We start from the raw sequence: 18084 nt of genomic DNA, 5'->3' as shown, positions 1-18084 counted from the left end.
GAACTGTTAGAAATATTTCTTAAATCTAATTTTTAACAACACGAGAATGTATAAACCCCCATATTAAATTATATACCCTAATCAACATGTTGAGAATTACAGCTTTGAATAAATTTTCTTTCTTTCAGAATTTAGGGTAATAATTTTCGAGTGGCCATTTTTAAAGATGGCGTCGATAATATAGACTTGGAGATGGCTCTTTTTTGGTGTTTATTACGTTAATGAAAATCATGTACTCAATATAGGAATTTGGAAAAGATTTATATGTTTGAAATATATTTAGTATTTCCAGCAGTCATTTTCCAAAATGGTGCCCAAACTATCAGTAGCACGTCTTCAATATTCAATAATGATGTTTAGACGGTCTTCAACATAAATTTTACCAATTTTCATAATTTATGAATAATATACTGTATCTAAATGACATTCTTGACGGCCATTTTCCAACATGGCGGCCAAACTATCTGATGAATGGCTTGAATATTTTACTATGCGGTTTACACAGCTCTGATTATAATATATGTCAATTTTCCAACAACATGGTGAAATATACTGTACTTAGCATTCACTGCGGCCATTTTCCAATATGGCGACCAAACTATCAAACACAGAGCTGAAAATTTTTTCTATGATGCTCATGTGGTTTCATTCATAATGTGTACCAATTTTCATAATTTTTGAAGAAGAATGTGGAATACATTGTAGCTGGCATTCCCGGCGGCCATTTTCCAAGATGGCGGCGAAAGCTCGCGCTCTACAGCAGAGGACTTTTAGTATATTTTTTGATGGGTCGAAAATAACACATGTACCAATTTTCATCTTTATGTTCAAATGTTCTAGGTCAAACCCTAAAAGTCCTGGGCTATTAGTTGAAACTTGCCTAATTGTGTCATTTTGGTCTCGGGACAAATGGGTCTCGGGAGATTTGGGTCTCGGGACAATTGGGTCTCGAGACAAATGGGTCTCGGGAGAATTGGGTCTCAGGACAAATGAGTTTCGGGACAAATGGGTCTCGGGAGAATTGGGTCTCGGGACAATTGGGTCTCGAGATAATTGGGTCTCGGGACAAATGGGTCTCGGGACCTAACCCAACCCAACCTTGTTTGGAGGTAAGAAGATCATTTATATGAGTATTAAAGGCCCGCCTCTTACCACAAACAATTTATTAGCAATAATAGAAATATTGTGAAAAAGGTGTCAGAAATTAATAGGAGAATATTTTGGAAAAGGTGGCAGCTAATTAATTGGAGAATATTTTGGAAAAGGCGGCAGCTAACTATTAGGAGAGTATTTTGGAAAAGGTGGCAGCTAATAAGTGGGAGAATGCTTTGGAAAAGGTGGCAGCTATTTAATAGGAGAATATTTTGGAAAAGGTGACAACGAATTATCAGAACCATTGTTTTGGAAAAGGTGGCAACGAATTATCAGAACCATTGTTTTGGAAAAGGTGGCAACGAATAATCAGAACCATTGTTTTGGAAAAGGTGGCAACGAATTATTGGAACCATTGCTTCGGAAAAGGAGTCAACTAATTCGGTGACTAAATAATCACGAGACCAAACCGTCCCGGGACCAAATAATCACGATACCAAATAATCACGAGACCAAACCGTCCCGGGACCAAATAATCACGATACCAAATAATCACGATACCAAATAATCACGATACCAAGTAGTCCCGAGACCAAACAGTCCCGAAACCAAATAGTCCCGAGACCAAATAGTCCCGAGACCGAGACCAAACAGTCCCGAGACCGAGACCAAACAGTCCCAAGACCAAATAGTCCCGAGACCTAACAGTCCCGAGACCAAATAGTCCCGAGACCAAATAATCACGATACCAAATAGTCCCGAGACCAAATCGGTGATACCAATTAGTCCCGCGACCAAATCGGCCAGACCAAAATGGCTAGACCAATTCGGCGAGACCAGACTGTCCTGTTCCGTCTTTCTCTTCATCCGCCATTTTGATGGCTAGAGTCAACTGATACACTCTTTCGTGATTTTTCCTTGTTGTCAACTTCAGCCTGTGGTTTTCCATTTGTTTTTTTTTGATATTTTTCGAAGCATTTCTAATGTCTCACCACTCAATCTAATCAAAGAACTTAAACTTTCCTTTAGAACGGAAAAATTATCTGGCTTGAGTTCGGGCTGCTCTAATTGGCATTCTTGTGAAAACCTATATATTTATTAATCAAATAGTCTTGGATTTAACCAAGACCTAAAAAGTATCGATAAGAAGAGAGTTAAGCAAGTGACTGAAAGCCCAGATCTTAAAAGTTTTTTTTTAAATTAAGACTTACATGCTTAAGATGCTGTTCGGACAGTGGGACAAAGGACGATCTTCCTCGTAGAGCTTAACATGGCGGGTGGGTAAAAAAGGAGAGGGCGTCAGCCGTCGGACAGCCCCTTTAAGAAACTAATGTTCCATCACCCTATTCCATTGAATAAACTTAATTTACTGGTAGTCAATTTATTCCCTCTCAATAATTTGAAAAATTTACTTATCTCGGGTTTTCGAGCACAATTCCATTCCCCGTTTACATTTTATAACTACATTTATCATTTTTAGGAGAGTACGTGTATGACTTTGTGTCGTTAATAGGCTGCTAACATATCCCCGTTCATGGTCTGAACGATTTATAGTGAAACCTTTTGTTTTTGTGCAAATTTCAACAATGGCGTCAAATTCAATTAATCAAAACGCGTCTTGGATTTAACCAAGACCTAAAAAGGATCGATAAGAACAAGGTTAATCACTTGACTGAATGCGCAGATATTGAAACTTTTTTTTTTAATTAAAACTTACATGTTTAAGAAAGTAATGTTCCATCACCCTATTCCATTGAATAAACTTATTTTACTGGTAGTAAATTTTTTCCCTCTCAATAATTTGAAAAATTTACTTATCTCGGGTTTTCGAGCACAATTCCATTCCCCGAAAACATTTTATAACTACATTTCTTATCTTTTTTAAGAGAGTACGTGTATGACATTGTGTCGTTAATAGGTTGCTAACATATCCCCGTTCATGCCCTGTACGCTTTATAGAGAAACCTTTTTTTTAGTGCAAATTTCCAGAATGGCAGCAGATTGAATAGCGACGTTATGATATTAAAATGTTTTCGGGGAATGGAATTGTGCTCGAAAACCCGAGATAAGTAAATTTTTCAAATTATTGAGAGGGAAAAAATTTACTACCAGTAAAATAAGTTTATTCAATGGAATAGGGTGATGAAACATTACTTTCTTAAACATGTAAGTTTTAATTAAAAAAAAGTTTCAATATCTGCGCATTCAGTCAAGTGATTAACCTTGTTCTTATCGATACTTTTTAGGTCTTGGTTAAATCCAAGACGCGTTTTGATTAATATCTGTTACTTCGGTCTTAATTTTTATTAATTTTGCGTACATGCGGTGGTGATTAATTTATTTCAGTGCTCATTCCCGCTAGCTGCAGAAAAGAACATAGTTTGTCATTCAATAGACTGAGAGTCAGTAGCTAAGGGGACGTCACATCAATATTTTTAGTCTTAATTTGAGCTGATGAAATTCGTAGATATATACGAGGGTGTGATGTCATGACAAAGATTTTAGTTCGACTATTTCTGATGAACCCAGACCAGAATATACCAGTTGCTTTCACGCTAATTTTGAACCCCATTTCCAATGTCATTGTGTCAAAAAGATCTTATTCAGAACGGATATTTCTCTTAACCTTTACACGAGATTCAACATATAGATTACCATCTTTTGTGATTAACTTTAACCTAATTTAAGAAACTAAAATAGTTATTTTTTTTGTTAAAAATGACATTAAATAAGACAACTAGCAATAATTTGGCAATATTTCGGAGGAAAAGAAATACAGTTTTGTAGTATTTTGGAAAAGCTGGCAAAATCATAATAATTATATAATATAAATATAACGCGTCTTAAAAAGATTTTCTCTTCCGTATAGTGTGGTAGTTTGGCATATTTTATTTTTCGCTCTGTCCTTAAGTACAATTTTAATTGGATTTAGCCATTGGGATAGATGAAAAATGATTAGCCAGCGTACTACGGGAGTCTGGCAATGGAATGTGCTTAGATTTATCATTGAATATAGGAAATACCAGGATCAACAAATTATTTACTAGTATTTATGAAACTAATGGTAACTATTTTACCTTTGATAAATAAAGTCAAATGAGAGTTACAGTAGTTTATTGATTACAAAAGCTAGGGTTAATAGTATTATTTATTTTATATAATAGTTAAAATATGAATTGTAAATTTTTAAAGTTATGGCTGTTCAGTAATTACTTAAAAGTCATTAAAACAATAAATTGCTTAAAGAATATTTTTGTTAAACTTTTTTTCAAAGTTAAAACACGCATGATTATTATTTTATTGGAATGTGCTAAAGATTTATTTTAAAAACACATTTGGTTTGATAATTGCTACGTTTATTTATAGCACGCAATTTGGAATTAAATTTCCCTGGTCGTTATTTATTTATGGTATTCATTATAATTATTTTCCAGTAAATAAAAATTATGTTTTTCACGTTTAAAGCTAATAGTTGCGTATTTTTTAAAGGGTTTCATTCATAACTTTATAAGGAGAATTATTTTTGACACCAGAAAGGCTTTTGAGAATAATTAGTGATAGCGTCCTAACTGTCAAAAAATAGACCTTAACAGGGAAAAGCTATGAATAACTATAATTAATTTTAACTGAATCTAAAATGTAAGTTTCACTATGAATTCATGAGATGGATTAAAAAATGTTCAAAGACACTCATACGTGAAGGTTGAATTTAAAAAGTGTGAAAAGTTCAACATTAACGTTAGAGCACCAATAATCATTTTGTTAATCTCTCAAGTGAATAATTCAATGAAAAAATATTTATACACATTTAATTCTAGGACTGTAAAATTGAGAATATATAATAGCCAGAAAAATAGTCAGCATGGGTTTTAATGTTAAATTTTTTTAGGTATAAAAAAGGGAAGGGGGAGTTTGTTAAAATACTGCTAATATACTTAAAGATCCTTTTTAAAAAGGGTAGTGATTTGTTGGTGTAGAATCTGCAGTTTAGCTTAGAGAGTTAATGAAGCGCCTTGTATTTCGTTAGTGACATCTTCAATCCAGTTGATTTATTTTTTTTTCTATATTTCATACTATTGAACTAAGATGGCGTTAGTGGTTAATGTCATTAATTGGTAGCTTTTTTACTGGTTCCATCGCGCTTGGTTTTGTTTTATTGATGTAGAGTCTGCAGTTTAGTTCACAGTTAATGAGGAGCCTTGTGTTTCACTATTGAACTAAGATGGCGTTAGTGGTTAATGTCATTAATCGGTAGCTTTATTACTAGCTCCATCGCGCGTGATTTTGTTTTGTTAATGTAGAATCTGCAATTTAGTTCAGAGAGTTAATGATGTGTCTTGTGTTTGGTAGCGACATCTCCAGTCCATTTTATTTTTTTTATATTTATTACCTTTGAACTCAGATAGCATTACTGCTTAACGTCATTAATTGGCAGCTTTATTTTACTTATTCCATCGAGCTTGTTTTGTTTGGCAAACGTCCGTAAAATAACGTTCATAAGGCGTTTTGATGGAAATTTAAATTGAAGTCCAAAGTGATAATCAAAACGTCTTGGATTTAACCAAGACCTAAAAAATCGATAAGAACAAGGTTAATCACTTGACTGAATGCGCAGATATTGAAAGTTTTTTTTTTTTAATTAAGACTTACATGCTTAAGATGCTGTTCGGACAGTGGGACAAAGGACGATCTTCCTCGTAGAGCTTAACATGGCGGGTGGGTAAAAAAGGAGAGGGCGTCGGACAGCCCCTTTAAGAAACTAATGTTCCATCACCATATTCCATTGAATAAACTTAATTTACTGGTAGTCAATTTATTCCCTCTCAATAATTTGAAAAATTTACTTATCTCGGGTTTTCGAGCACAATTCCATTCCCCGTTTACATTTTATAACTACATTATCATTTTTAGGAGAGTACGTGTATGACATTGTGTCGTTAATAGGTTGCTAACATATCCCCGTTCATGGCCTGAACGATTTATAGTGAAACCTTTTGTTTTTGTGCAAATTTCAAACGAATGGCTAAAAGTGCGCCTCTTTTTAGGGTAGAAAGAAACTAAAAATAAGGATTTTTTGGAAAAGGTGGCAATTAACAAGCAAATTAGCAATAATTTGGAAAGGTACCAATAATTAGGGGTAAAAACATATTCTATTTAGTAAAATTTTGGAAAAGGGGAAATTTATTCAGTTGATAAAACTTGATAATAACAAAAACAGGCCCACATTTAGCCGCTCATATTTCAACAATGGCGGAAAATTCAATAGGGATGTTATGATTTTTAGTCTTGGTTAAACTGAATATATGTAAGAAGGAAGGACACGGGGAAAATACTTTGCCTTCCATCTCGCTCGATGGAAAGATCATAAAAAGAGTAGAGACGTCGAGGGATCAACCCCCTGTATATCCCGATACTGAGCAATGAAATCTCTTGGGTCTATAGCAGCGGTACGACAGACAACGGTCACACGGTTCTATGCCAGGCCCATGGCGTCTCTATCATTTCTATGGCTCGCAAGCAGTAGAGGGGGGGTGCATACTATTCGAAATTTTTTTATTTTCTTTGTTGTAAACTTGTAATTGCCAACTTAAGGGCGCTAAGGGTGTGAGAGTGTCAGCTGGACTCAGCGCGGTCGTAGCCTGAAATTTCTGACTTGGCTATTTTGCAATATAGCCTGCGTTCACCGAGTCGCGTGATCTAGGAGGCTGTGACTCGACTCTGCTACTAAGTCTGTATATCTTCAGGAACAAGGTTAATGAATGTATTAATGGTTTTTAAAGGAATATGGGATTTATCAGGGATAGCCCTGGATTTATGTACTCGTTGCTGCGAATCTTCCTATATAAATGTAGTATTTCAAGTAGCCGCAGAGACTTCTGGTAGCACTCTGTAATTGTATACATTTGGTAGAATACTTTTATAGAAATTGAAATGGTAGAAAATATTTTCAAAATAAAATTTGGTCGAATTATTTCGTAGTTGTCCTATTTCAAGCCGAGGAATGTTCTCAAAAACAATTGCTATTTGATGACGGAAACCTTAAAAAGTACTATTCACACGGAATTTTGGAGCAGCTCAACGCGTAATTGAGTGGGCTATTGCCTTGGTGACGAGGCCAGCGAAAGAAGGCATGAGAGTGGCACAAGGCGTACTTCTAGCCAGGACGATGTATACAGCTATGCATCATCCTTGCTCGTATCGGGCATAGCAGAGGCTAAAGCAGACTACGACTAAATCGTTTTGTCATTGTTACGTGTATTTATAAGGTATTTTTCATGACGAAATCCCCTAAAAATGATAATGTAGTTATAAAATGTAAACGGGGAATGGAATTGTGCTCGAAAACCCGAGATAAGTAAATTTTTCAAATTATTGAGAGGGAATAAATTGACTACCAGTAAATTAAGTTTATTCAATGGAATAGGGTGATGGAATATTAGTTTCTTAAAGGGGCTGTCCGACGCCCTCTCCTTTTTTACCCACCCGCCATGTTAAGCTCTACGAGGAAGATCGTCCTTTGTCCCACTGTCCGAACAGCATCTTAAGCATGTAAGTCTTAATTAAAAAAAAAAAACTTTCAATATCTGCGCATTCAGTCAAGTGATTAACCTTGTTCTTATCGATACTTTTTAGGTCTTGGTTAAATCCAAGACGTTTTGATTAATATCTGTGACTTCGGTCTTAATTTTTATTAATTTTGTGTAGACACGTTGGTGATTTTATATTGATTATTTCAACGCTTATTTCTGCATGCCGTAGAATAGGGAGCTAACAGTTCTGACCCTGAAACGTCACACCCTTCTATCTCTTACTGGAGTTCCATCCCCCCTAACGGTTGGAAACAGTATTCTACGCGCAAAAATGCCAACCAGATTGGGGCTGCGTGACATTAGACTATCTCTTCCCCGTTGCCAGTTGTTAGCTCCCTATAGAAAATTGTTGAGAGATCGGAGCTATGGGATCAGTCATTCAGTTTTAATGTTATTAGCTCCGTCCTTGGATTCAGCCTTTGGGAAATTGAAGTTGGTGTTTAAATGATTTGCCAGAATGCTAGGAGGTCAGGCAATGGAAGTATGCTTTGATTTATCATTAAATATAGGAAATAACAGGATTAAATTAACTTGAAATTAATGGTAATTTTACACGCTGTAAACTATTTTACCTTTAATAAATAAAGTTAAATGACAGTTATGGTAATTTATTGATGAAAAAATTTAGGGTTAATAATATTATTTCATATAATAGTTAAAATACAAATAGGAATGTTTTTAAGTAATGGCTGTTGAATAATTACTTTCAAATCATTAAAGTACTAAATTGCATTAAGAATGTTTTTGTTTGACTATTTTCAAGTTTTTAAACACGCATGATTTAGATTATGATATTGGAAGGCGCAAAAGATTTATTTAAATAAACATTTGGTTTGATACTTGCCATGTTTATTTACAGCATGTAATCTGGGCTTAATTTCCCTAGTTGTTATTTAATTATGGTATTCATTATAAATTTATTCCTATGAATAAATATATTGTTTTTTACGTTTAAAGGTAAAAGTTGCATATTTTAAAGGGTTTTTCCAAAGAAAATTGTTTTTGACACCAGAAAGGGTTTTGAGGATAATTAGCGATTGCGTCCTGCTGCCAAAAAATAGACCTTAACAGGGAAAAGCTAAGAGTAACTATAATTAATTTTAAATGAATCTATAGTGTAAGTTTCACAATGAATGCGTGAGAGGGATTAAAAAATTGTTCAAAGACACTCATACGTGAAGGTTGGCTTTAAAAAGTGTGAGAGTTCAACATTATCGTATGAATGCCTATAACAATTTTGTTAATCTCTTAAGTGAACAATTCAATGACGAAAAAATATTTACACACATTTAATCCTAGGATTGTCAAATTGAGACTATATAATTGCCAGAAAAATAGTAAGCATGTGTTTTAATATTATATTTTTTAAGGTATAAAAAAAGTGAAGGGGAGTTTGTTAAATTACCTCTAATATACTTAAAGATGCTTTTTAAAAGGGTAGTGATTTGCTATTGTAGAATCTGCAGTTTAGTTCAGAGAGTTAATGAGATGCCTTGTATTTCGTTAGTGACATCTCCAATCCAGTTGATTTTAGGTTTTTTTCTATATTTCTTACTATTGAACTCAGATGGCGTTGGTAGTTAATGTCATTAATTGTAGTTTTTTTACTGGTTCCATCGCGCTTGATTTTGTTTTCTTGATGTAGAATCTGCAGTTCAGTTCAGAGAGTTAATGAGGTGCCTTGTGTTTGGTAGCGACATCTCCAATCCAGTTGATTTTAGTTTTTTTTTCTATATTTATTACTATTGAACTCAGATGGCATTACTGCTTAACGTCATTAATCGGCAGCATTTTTGTACTGGTTCCCTCGACCTTGTTTTGTTTGGCAAACGTCCGTTAAACAATGTAATATACCATCATGGTATATTACCTTTAAGGCGTTTTGATGAAAATTGAAGTCCAAGGTTAATCAGTTGGTATTTTAGAGTAACGAGTGAAGTACTTGGTGGTAAAGGAGGGGGGATTTGGGATATTTCGCCACCCGCAGACGCGGGGTAGTCAGTTCCTGTAGGGTAGGCATGCTGACAAGTCCCTTATTCCCTCAAAACTTTGTCGCCCAGAAGCTTGGCTTACAGGAGTGCGCCCAAACTCCCAACATAGTGAAACACATAATTTTAGTAACAAACCATTGCTGTTCTAAATTTTAATAACATTGAAGCAACTTTTGTTCAAAAAAGTTTTTTTTTGGCGAATTCATATCTATTATGAACTTCTATTGTGTTGATGAACTTGAAGGCAAGGCTTGCCAAGCCGTTATATAATTATGCAAGGAAACCAAATAATTGACACGTATTATTTGGCTTTGGTACACCTTGACGTTCTATAGACACTCGCTCAACCAATACGAAGGTTATTTCTTTGAATATCTTTGCTGTTCTTAATCCAAAGACGCTCTCACTCTTTGAACACGCCAGTCTAAAGTGTCTGTTATTTCGGTGGAGAAGTTGAATATATATTTTGATTTGTCTATCGAAGTCTTGTTGTGGTTTTTTTATAATGATGATGATCATCATATTTTTGAGCTGTACTGGTAATAGCTATGATGAATTATCTTTCTGTTGAAGCTTAGTAGTTGGCACATGTTGATACGATACGCATGTAGTTGCACGAAATTTGTCTTTAAATTGTATGTTTCAAACTCGAAAATATGCACTGCTTGTAGTATTTATGTCGAAATAATTTTAATCTTCGTTATATTAGTTATGTAAAGGGGCGGGGGTTGAAAGAAAACTTTACAATTTACTGGCAATTATATGTTAATTTAAATATAAGATTTTGAGGGTCTATTTTTAAGATTTTGTCACGCAACTCTTAACTTTAAGTTTGGAAACAGTGCTGCTAGAACATGGCAATTATTGTTTTGCGCGTGGGTTACCAAAGGGACAATGAAAAGGTTATTAATTTTTGGGAAAAAAAAAATATTCCAGAAGGCTTTGCAAATTGTACCCCTGTTGGATTTACGCAATGCAACCTGCCACGCAGACTACCCCAGCTGGTGAGAAACACAAAGAGATTATGCAAAACTTACTGGAATATTAATTGGAAAAATGGTTTAGTTGTTTTAATTACAGGGGTTATGTCTATATATATTGGTAACCACAATTTGGGAAATAATTTTCACACTTTATAAAAACAAATTATACAACAATAGTATGATATTAGTTATAGGACAAATTAATAAGTTCATATGGCTTTTTTTAAGCGTAACTATTAAATAGTTTAAAAATAAATTTTTGTAAGTGGTATCGGATTGTGTCTGGTACACATTAGTGATAAGTTATAGAAAGAAAAGGTTATAATAATAGATTATATTTAAACATAAAATCTTTGCTAATCTTTGATATTATAACAGGATAATATTAGATTATATTAATTTAATTTAATGTTTTTGAATGGTTTTAAATTGTTAATGTAAAAACGTTATGGACGTCTTAATTTAAAAAAAATATAGCGCGCTTAAAAGAGAAAAAAATGGAAGATGCGAAACTGATATTTAGAAAACTCTTTGAATATATTAATTTTAATAAGTATTTATTTAAAATTTGGATAAGAGTGTCTAAATCTCGGTTCAAAAAATCTGTTCAATGTTAACTAATAAGATGAGTTTGTCTCAATAGTTTCACCAGCTTATTAAAGAATTATATTTAATCACATAGCATTACCAACAGGGGTTACGTTTTTAGCGTGTCTTTTACATAAAACACCATTGGGGCAAGACTAATACAGAGTACTAAAAACCCTTCACTAGAAAATTCTAAAATTAATGCAAGAATCATCGCCTTTTTTTCGTAAAATAGCATGGCCCTACAATCCTCCCTCCTCTCCCTTTCACGCTTATTATAGTAGGCAACATCAAAATTACTCCAGAACCATCGTTAACCTTAAACTTGCTCGAGGATTAACAATCTTACCCAGTCATAAATTACTTTAAAGGGAAACTATTAGTATATCTTTGACAGATATGATGCTCCTTTCTGGTACGAATATTGAAATTTTAGGCTTTACTCGGGGTAAATTTGATATGGATTCTTCAAGCACGTTAGATTCCCTTTAATGTTTCTAAACTCTTTCCAAGAGCAGAACAGTGACGTCAGTCAAGTTACTGACGAATCTCTCCCTTTTTCTGATCAATGTATCACTGACCTCGTACAGTAGCATGGAGCAATTATACCTAGAACGTTGCTGTGAAATCATGGTTTTAACTCCAATGTTTTAATTGCTCCATGTTACTGCTGCTCGCGCGGGGAAGTTTTTGGCGGGAAATCCCAGAGTTTATCATTTTTAATCCAGCCAGACTAACTTGAACCTCGTAAGTATGTTTTGAACACTATTTTTAATAGTTAATATTAATAATTAACGGATTTTGAAGCTAAGTCATAAAATTTAAAGTTATAATGTTTAAATTTAATGTCAAACCTTAAACTAGATAGAAAGTAATTGATTGTAAACTATTCAATGAAATTTCTTGTTTGTCGGTTTGGGCTTAGCAATGGAAGGCAAAAACATTAAGGTCGTCAATAAGTACTTTTACGGCGGCGGCGGCAAAAATCGAGGACGCGGTGGCGGACGAGGCGGCGGTCGTGGGAGAGGCGGCGGTCGCGGACGGTGGCAATGGGTGCGAACCTGTTACAGGTGTAAGGAGGCGGGGCACATAATGCGGGACTGCCCGCAAAACCGAGGTACTAAGTATTTTCGATTGCTTTACCTGGGGCTACCTAAAAACTTCTATGCACTTCGTTAAAGTTCTCATTTAGGGAAAAGAGTTTTAAATTTAATAAAATGTTATAGAGAGCTTTCAGTTGGAGCTGAGTCTCGGGACATAATTTACCCTGCCATATTGGTGGGTTTAAAGCAGGAATGAAGCCGAGACCACCCAATATGGCTCCCAGAAGACATGGGTGGGTGTGACGTACCTACTACTATCCCATCTGAAAGCTCCCTATTGAATTTAAAAAAGACAGTGATGTTCCCTGCTATCACTAGGTGGCCCTAATGCAAGCAATCTTAGTTAGAGCCTTTTATCGCCATGGCTTTCATAGCGTAATTTTGTTGTAATATTGGAAATGAGGTAGAAAGGTATTCTATGGTATAAACGTATCTAGAGAAAAGGGGATATTAGACTGAAATTGTAGGACACAGAATCTATGCATGTGAGACCAAAATGAATTATAAAAAAAAGCACATCGCACGCAAACCAGCCAAAGGTGTAAAAGGCTCAAGCATATATAGTTGACTTACATACGGTTACATAGTAGACGAAATGGGCACCAACTCCACCAGCACTAACCCAACTACCACCACCAACACCAATTCAACTACCACCACCACCACCAATTACACTACCACCACCACCAACCCGACTACCACCACCACCACCAATTCAACTACCACCACCACCAACTCCACTACCACAAACCAAACCACCACCAACCCAACCCCCCCCCACCACCACAAGAGGGTACAAACATGGAAACCCCATTGTAAATATTTTGTAAGTATTAAGCCACATTTAAAAAAGTTAACACTTTTATTAAATTGGGGCACAGGAAAAGAAGTTAATTTCGGGTTTTTTCATTAATTTCTCGAAAGCCATAATCCACCTTATTCCCTTTCGCCGGAAGTTAGGATTAGCTCAGGATTCATGGGGGTGAGTAACGGGAAGAAATTCGTCTGTCGTCTGCTACAACAGCCAAAAATATGTACTGTAGCAGACGACAGACAAATTTCTTCCCGTTACTCACCCCCATGAATCCCGAGCTAAGCCTAACTTCCATCGAATGGGAATAAGGTGGATTTTTAAATATTTTTAAAGTTTCAATTCTTTTCTTGAGTTTCAATTAAAAATTTTCATTGAAGATAATTAATATATTTTTCTTATATTTTTTGTAGCATCATCACCATATTAATTTTCATAAAAAATTTTTGTCATAATATTTATCCATTTAACCAAATAAATTTCATCCATAATTATTGCATTCTTTTTAATTCATTTGAATGAACTAATATTCCATTCTTCTGATTCCTATTAATCCATTTTAGAAAATTTTTATTTCTTTTAACATAAGAAATGGTTTCCCAGTCATTTGTTTATCATTTGAACCCGAGAAATGGTTTCCCAGCCATTTCATAATACCTTAAACTTAAGAAACTATTGACCAGCAATTACGTTATTCCTTGACTTAAAAATGGTTATCTCTTGAACCAAATAATTTTTTTTCATCATTATTGATCTATTTAATAAAGGAAAGGTCCGTTCTAATTAATTCATTTTAATAAATTTTATCCCTTGAACTGAAGAAAACGTTTCCTAGTCACTTCTTTATCCCTTTAACTAAAGACACGGTTTCCCAGCCATTTTGTCATTTCTTGAAAAAAATAACTTTCTATCATTATTCCATTATTTTGATCCATTTTAATAAATTATAATGTTCCGTTCTAATTAATCCATTTTAGTAAATTTTACCCCTTTAACTGAAGAAAAGGTTTACTAGTCATTTCATTACCCCTTGGACATAGGAAATGGTTTCCTAGACATCTTGTTATCCTTCAAAAAATGGAAACTAACTTCTCCAACCTTATTCCATTCTTTTTGATCTATTTTAATAAATTAATTTTCCGTTATTATTAAACCGTTTTAATATAAATGTTATCCCTTGTACTTAAGAAAAACGTTTCCCAGTCATTTCTCTAACCCATTAAATCATTTGCACATGAGGTAAGATGGATTGGAAATGAAGACGGGCGACCTGCCACTACGGTCGAAGGCAGGAGGCATTTGTGGTCGGGATTTATAACTGCACTTATAAACCCCGCCCACTAGCCTTCGCCAAGGAGGAAAGTCAACTTGTAGGGGATCCATTGGCCCGCGCTTTGCTTTATTTCCTATTAACACAAATGAACAATTTATACTAATATGAATGCATCATTGATTGCTGTAAACAAATACTAATAATTTAAATAAAATAATTTTTTTATCAACTTGCGTTAATCAATTTCTTCATAACTTAATGAAAATTCGTCGAATTTTAAAGCAAATACATGTTGTGGTTTAGTTTAAACAACCGCTACTAGATGCTCCCATAGTCGAAAGGGAATAGCTAACTGGCCTGCTAAGCTCAGTATAATTAAAATGTCCTAAATTATCGTGTTTTTTGTAAAAGGTTTTAAACTTATAATTTCCTAATTTTAAAGCAATATCTGACATTGTTTAGTTTAAACATACGCCACTAGATGGTCCTGTAGTCCAAGAGCGGGGTTGTCAGGCCTTGATTTATCAGTAAGTTTGTAAAGGGATGTACAACGAGTTAGGCCTATTTTGGAAGGTGTTTTAGGGAGTAGTGTTACTATTTCCTGGAATATTGGTTAGGCAGACGTATTGAACATCCATAGCAAATGCACTGATATTGGTACGAAATTCACGGGCAAGGTTGCCCAGTAGATCTATTTGATGACGTAGAAAGCTACACAGTGATCCATTTAATTTATAATTTCGTGCTTATGATGAATCTAGTGAAATGTAATTTTGTAAATCAATAATTCAATAGTGTTAAGAACTTAACATCTTCTAAACTGAGTTACAGACACCCATATAATTGATAAAAAAAATTATTTTTAGTTTTTTTACCTAATTACAATGACTGGAACAGCTTGGACATTAAATATTGGTTTGTGGGTGACTGCCTGACCGGGTTTAGCGACCCTATGATTCAATATATTAATAATTTTATTAGTAAGATTGTTTTACTTATATTTTCAGGACCAATATGGGAATTGATAATCTTGGGAAAAACTAACCATTGTTTATGGTTTTTTTAGGTAATGTTAGAATATGCACTAAAATGAACATTATATACATAAACTGGCCATGGTTTCATTTTTTCCTATGTATCCCTAAAATAAGCACTAAATTATTAATAAAAAATTTAATTATTACCTAATCAAAATGATTGGAAGAGCCACAATACAAAATATGGGTTTTTTTCACAGCAGTGTTAAATAGTTAGTTGGGTAATTGTCATTTTTAACTAATTGAAAATGGTAATTGAATTATAAATACTGAAGAAATGAAATAAAATTTAGCATGACGGAGTCCTTGAGGCTTGTCTAACTTTTCGAGAATGATACACAGCTTCCGCACCCCTTTTTCGAGGAGATTAAACATTAAACTAATTTGCAATATCAAAGTCAGAGTAGGAAATGGATGGACACTTTTCTAGTGTTATATGTTACTTATGGTTTGTTTTTACCCTTGGCACCAGTTTAGAAACCAGGTAACAAACCTATGTGTAGAGTTTGCATTAATCTTAAACAACAAAAATTTGTCTAATTTAAAAAAAGATTATTCTAATTAGCGGTTATTGTTGGTCGATGGCACTAATAAATAATAAAAATTTAAATGTTACCTAATAAAAATTATTGGAAGAGCCGGAATAAAAAATATTGGTTGGTTTGTTGACAGGATTTAGTGATCGTGTGATTTAATCTATCAATTATTTTACCACTAATGAAACATTCAAAATGATCTAAGCAGGGGTTATCGTTTGCCGGTTGCACCAGATATAATCTTTGTAGCGTTTATCGTTGGCAATCTGGCCATTGTTTACTGTCTTCTTAGGCAACGATAGAATTGGCGCAAAATAATTAATAATACAATTGTTACCTAATACAAATGATTGGAAGGACCTGAATTAAAAATATTGGTTGATTTGGTGACAGGATTTAGTGATAGTGTGATTGAATCTATCATTTATTTTACCAGTAAAAAACGTATCTTCGTAGCGGTAACCGTTGGCACTTGGCTGGCCGCTGGTGGCACCAGTCGAGAAAGCAGGGAACGAACCCTTGTGCGTAGTTTAAACAACAAAAATTGATTTATTTAAAACAAATTACCTAATTAGCGGCTATCGTTGGCCGATGGCACCAGGTGAAACACCTTAAAACGAACGCAACACGGCCAATTGGTCTCTAGTCGACTCTCTACATACAATCAGCTGTATTTAAATTTTGACCAAGGCTTAGTGAAATCAGTGAATTTAAAAATTATCGGCTAAATCCTAAATTTAAATTCTTTTGTATTAAATTATAATAAGGTTTAACTTACGAAATTAAAATAAAATGAGGACGAATTAACCCCTTCTTTTATGTGAAAAGTTAAAAATTCGCCTTAAGCTCGACACAGCCACACTCGTTGTCTAAACAAAAATCTTCGCTCAGTCTTTCTATTAGAGGTAAAACAGCGTAAGTCCAACAGTACGTTTCTCAATGATTTTAGCCAGGACTAAAACACGTAAGTCCAACAGAATAAAAGGTCGTAAGTTTAAGCATGTGCTTAAAAGTACAAAAAGTAATACTTGATATTAATTGTTTTCAATAAAACTTCGAAAGGCACCAGTTTAATGTTCAACCTTTCATTTAAAACCATTTTCAGACCTATCGAATAAATAGTCTTCAAAAAATGCTCGAGTCAATTTGGCCATCACAGCAAACATTTCCCATGTTATTCCTATGGGAAAATTTCCCTTTTTTGCCAAAATGTCTTAATTTTTTTATGGAAATGAAAACCACCCTTAGCAACATTATTTTCTATAAAAAAACTAATGGAGGGATCTCTTTGAAATTTTAACCACATATTAAGGGTCCGAATTTTAGTTCAGTGGATTTTTTCAAAACAATTAATACAATACAAAAAAAAACTACATCCAAACAAAACACCCTCCTTATACATTAAGAGCAGTATGAAGTCTTATCTAAGAGAGCAATCGCTCTCTCAGAATTAGGTGGTTAATCACAGTTGGGTTTTTTAGAGTTATGAGTGAAGTACTTGAGGTTTAATCGGGTGGTGAAGGAGGGGGGATTTGGGGTATTTCACCACCCGCGGACACGGGGTAGTCAGTTCCTGTAGGGTAGGCATGCTGACAAGTCCCTTATTCCCTCAAAACTTTGTCACCCAGAAGCTTGGCTTACAGGAGTGCGCCCAAACTCCCAACATAGTGAAGTACATAATTTTAGTAACAAACCATTGCTGTTCTAAATTTTAATAACGTTGAAGCAACTTTTGTTCAAAAAAGTTTTTTTTGGCGAATTCATATCTATTATGAACTTCTATTGTGTTGATGAACTTGAAGGCAAGGCTTGCCAAGCCGTTATATAATTATACAAGGAAACCAAATAATTGACACGTATTATTTGGCTTTGGTACACCTTGACGTTCTATAGACACTCGCTCAACCAATACGAAGGTTATTTCTTTGAATATTTTTGCTGTTCTTAATCCAAAGTCGCTCTCATTCTTTTAACACGCCAGTCTAAAGTGTCTGTTATTTCGGCATAGAAGTTGAATATTTATATTTTTTGATCTGTCTATCGAAGTCTTGTTGTGTTGTTTTTTATAATGATGATGATC

The 18084-nt window shown here is 34.4% G+C and overlaps 1 long non-coding RNA gene across 3 annotated transcripts; it reads right to left on the bottom strand.

The window, feature by feature from the left end:
- Nucleotides 1-16157: 16157 nt before the first annotated feature.
- On the bottom strand, nucleotides 16158-16867 carry LOC149593987 (uncharacterized). 3 transcript variants are annotated; one of them, XR_016379513.1, is made up of 4 exons: nucleotides 16783-16867; nucleotides 16438-16672; nucleotides 16342-16364; nucleotides 16158-16284 (listed from the first exon to the last, which is right to left on the bottom strand). It is a non-coding gene; the product is annotated as an uncharacterized LOC149593987 (long non-coding RNA). The 3 variants fall into 3 exon arrangements; XR_016379514.1 differs by having other exon boundaries at nucleotides 16186-16270; XR_016379512.1 differs by lacking the exon at nucleotides 16158-16284 and having other exon boundaries at nucleotides 16308-16364.
- Nucleotides 16868-18084: the final 1217 nt, after the last annotated feature.

Source organism: Phalangium opilio, unplaced genomic scaffold (genome assembly GCF_054372755.1).
Source record: "Phalangium opilio isolate 3A_F unplaced genomic scaffold, DU_Popi_V2 ptg000483l_1, whole genome shotgun sequence".
NCBI classification, from domain to species: Eukaryota; Metazoa; Arthropoda; class Arachnida; order Opiliones; family Phalangiidae; genus Phalangium; species Phalangium opilio.
The sequence above is the reverse complement of the archived record's forward strand: the minus strand, read 5'-3'. Positions and strand labels throughout refer to the sequence as shown.